Source organism: Salvelinus sp. IW2-2015, unplaced genomic scaffold, assembly GCF_002910315.2.
Source record: "Salvelinus sp. IW2-2015 unplaced genomic scaffold, ASM291031v2 Un_scaffold4299, whole genome shotgun sequence".
NCBI classification, from domain to species: Eukaryota; Metazoa; Chordata; class Actinopteri; order Salmoniformes; family Salmonidae; genus Salvelinus; species Salvelinus sp. IW2-2015.
In genome coordinates, this window is record NW_019945570.1 from 66,838 (window position 1) to 71,194 (window position 4,357).

The window sequence follows — 4,357 nt, forward strand, 5'->3', positions numbered from 1 at the left end:
TGTGTGTGTGTGTGTGTGTTTGTTTGTTGGTTTTACAAATTGTAGAAAACATTTGCCTGCTTTTCTTTCTCAGCCACATATAAAACAGTTATGTGAAGGGGAAATGAAAGAGAAAATCTGACCTGAAGTTTGGAACGGAAGTTGGGAAGCGTTGAACTCGCTGAACAGTTATAACAACATCAGACTGATTGGCACTGTCCTCTTTCACATAGATTGACGGCTGGGACGTGAGTTATTTGGCATATCATTACACTGTGTGTACCCAGGAAGCTAAAAATACTAATTCCTAGTGATGAGATCATAGTCTTGGGGTTGGAGAGAGACACGGACTATGATTATAGGCTTTTTGTCACAGGCATGAAACGGCTATTTGTTAACGCCATGTCAAAAGCGGAGACAAAGCTTCCCTCCAAATAGTCAGAGGTATGAAGCCTGTGGTGGATCTTACATGATCAATTTATCAATGGACGGTAAAGTACAGATACCCCCAAAACTACTTAAGTTGTACTTTAAAGTATTTGGACTTAAGTACTTTACACCACTGACAGAAAGGGTCATAGAGGGATACAAAGTGAGACAGAGAGGGACAGAGAGGGTAGTCAGGATGCACAGCGATACAAAGGAGGTATTCTGAGAGAAGAAGCTTGGTCTTTAGGATGTGGCTAGCAAACACTAACACTAACACTATCTGACCACAGCAACAGCAGAGAGAAAGGGAGAGAGAGAGAGGGATTCAACTGTTCTTAATATCTTACTGAAATGCATACAATATTAGGTTAGTGAAATGGTTATTGATAGGAAGCATAATGCATTCATGTTGAAAGGAGAAGACAGTAGACAGTACCAGTATGCTGCTTCAGGTCTTTGACATAATCATTGTCACTAATAGTGGGCAAGAACTTATCAGCAAGACATTTTCATAGAGATTCAATTGTAAACAGCATGAAAGTCACAAAGAAATTATGAGACTGATTGTGAAAGAGTGATTACAGAAAACGTGTTATAATACTGCTTCTATAAGGGCACAGGGCGAGACCCAGATGCAGACACGGGAGGCAGATGGTTTGAGTCTCTGATATTTATTATAATCCAAGGGGCAGGCAAAAGAATGGTCGTGGACAGGCAAAAGATCATAACAAGGTCAGTGTCCAGGAGGTACAGAGTGGCAGGCAGACTCGAGGTCAGGGCAGGCAGTATGGTCAGGCAGGCAGGTTCAGAGTCAAGGCAGGCAAGGGTCAAAACCGTGAGGACTAGCAAAAGAGAGATAAGAAAAAGCAGGAGCACGGAAAAACACGCTGGTTGACTTGACAGACAAGACGAACTGGCAACAGACAAACAGAGAACACCGGATTAAATACCCAGGGACTAATGGGGAAAACGTGTGACACCTACAGCAAGTAGAGACAGGTGAAACAGATCAGGGCGTGACGCTTTCAGAAAGCGCTAACCCGCAAGCTATGAAACCACTCGATACATGTGAAAACAGATAGGTACCCTGTTCCCCGATGCTTCGCCTTAGCCTGAACCTAAGTTCAGATGCTCTTGGTCAGTGTGCGCAGTGGGTTATTGTGCAGGACATTGCATATGCCTAAACATTAATGAATTCTTGCCTGCATAGGATCGGAGACCATACGTATATATTCAGTATATAATAAAAAATAATATATATGCCATTTAGCAGATGTAATTGCACACACAGTGGTGGCCATGAGTACTGGCTGCAAAACAAAGCAACATGCTCTAGCTTCTAATTCTGCATATGGACCCCATAGAATAACATGATTTCTGTCATCTGACCCTGAAACAAGTTTCCAGTGATCTCAAACGATGCCATTATATCCATAGCAGCTCATACGCTTATATACAAATAAACCCAAAAACTATTGAATAGAGTCTATGCCCATATTTTCCCTCTAGTCTTTTGTTTGGGGTTACCTGCTCATGGAAAGACACAGCACGGTAAGGCAGTGTGGCGTTCCCTGGGGTAGAGCCACAGCAGTGCAGCAAGACTAATACACAAGCGAAGCCAAAGCTCATTAGTCATGAAAGAACAAAGTGCCAGACCTAATTTAGCTGCTTTTGTGTCTTTGAAGTTATTGATGATGCAGTGCGGAGAGGGAGAGATCTACATGGAAGGGGTAGCACCACTGTGCAGCAAGTAGCCTGATCAAAAGACMGAGAGAGGAGGAAGATGGTTGCCTTACCGGACAAAATGGAGGGGAAATACAGATAGGTAGGTAGAGATATGTATTCAGGCGAAGACACCTTAGTTTTAAAAGCGTAATGAATGTGTGTTAAAATATATATTTTGGTGGAGTATCAGTGAGCTATAAAAATAAATAGAGAGATTTGCACACTCTGTATATATAAACTCACAGTCATTTATTTGGTAAAACACCAATGTGTCGGCATCACTGGGCCTTCTTCAGGGTCACCCAGTTGATTCGCTGTTAGTCAGCACCTCCACACAAAATAATTGTGCTCCAGCTCCAGCTTTTTATTAGAGCATCAGTGAGTTATGGAGAATCGATGACATGAATGCTACTCTCTATTGGACGAAGAAGCATGTTAAATGAAATGCCATGTTCATTAAAAGTATTTGATGTATGTACACACAATAAGATACTGTCTAGAAATGCATTTAGTAGGAATTAGTTCATTGGGTACAGAGAATTTTCTCTAGGAATATCTTAGACAATGGAAGATAAGGAGAAGTCATAGAAAGCACAGCCCCTGAAGCACCAAAACATGTCAACATGACCCCCATTGGAATGACTATTCATGGGAAGAATTAACATATAACTTTTTGGACCCTTAGAACTAAAGCCTTAAAGGGCACTTTAACACTGCATGATTAGCTCCTAAGGCGAATGTGTGTTCTATGAAGTTTTTTTTATTTTTATGATAATAGGGATTTTTTGTATTATATCCAGTGTCGTCCAGCTAAACACTGGAAAAGTAGATTTCATCATCTGTTTATTTACCTGTCTAACTGTTAGAACATGCACGCACACACACACACACACACACACACACACACACACACACCACACACACACACCACACACACACACACACAACACACACACACACACACACACACACAACACACACACACACACCCACACACACACACACACACACACACACACACACACACACACACACACACCACACACACTATTTGGCTGTTGATTGGTCATTGTTCTATTCTAAGTCTTGAACCATCTTCTCTCTGATCCTAATTTAACAGTTGAACCTGTATCAGGTCTCTCTCTCTCTCTCTCTCTCTTCGACATTTAAACATCATTAACCCTAAACACACAGTAGAGCAGAATTAACAGCTCCACTGAATAGTTACACTGAATAGACTATCAGAGTGCGTTAGATCAGGTACTGTATCAGGACTGTATTTGTCTCTTTTTTACACACACTGGCCCTCATTAATCAATCGTGAAACAGCACGGATATGGGGGTTTGTGTTGTTTTCAGAGTTGATTTTGCATAGTTAAACAAATAATTTCGGACATATAAATTTGATAGATCTTCGGTGGTTTGTTTAATAATGTGTTCTTCATTGAATGTATTGTTGATAATAGCTAGGAGACTGAGTGGGCAGGTCAGTGAGATGTTTGCTGTGGGACTGCAATAGACGGGAGAGGCAGGAGAAGTGGGGGGGGGGGGGGGGTTGTGAATTAAACTGACAACAGTTCAGTGAGGAGGCAGCCAGGGGTTGATAAGGCACAGAGCTGCCATTTAATCAGTCACTTAGGCGTCCCAACACTGAGCTGTACCACACACATACTCACACACACACCAATCTGAATGCGTTATCCAGGTCTCTACTGTTTACAGTCTGGGAGCTGATAGGGTCTGCTGCAAGTACTCTGAATGTTGTCTGAATGCAGCGTTACGGTTTCATAATAGGGTGTCCAGTCCAGTACACAAGTGCCTCCACCCCAACTGACAAGCACTAAGAAGGGCAAGACGTTTCATCAACAGTGTAGTGATAGAGCCACCATTGGAATCTCAATTTTCACCCTGCCACCAGAATGTGGGCACAGCCAAGCTGTAATTACCTTAATCCATCTGTCACCCAGCGAGAGAGGGCAGAGGGGGTAGAGGGAGTGGATGGGCAGGCAAAGGAGACTAAACAGGGTCAGAGGTGACCATCACCATCTCTCCACTGTGAGGTCTCCAGGACAGCCGCTGTGACCGTAGGGGGAAGATATTTGGTGGAGCACGGAGGAGGAAACAGCCATTGTCTGACAGGGGAGCGAGGGAGGCCATACCGAGACCAGGGGGTTGACGCCAGGGGTCAGCGTTGTTGGCTTTGATTTTGACATTGACACCATGG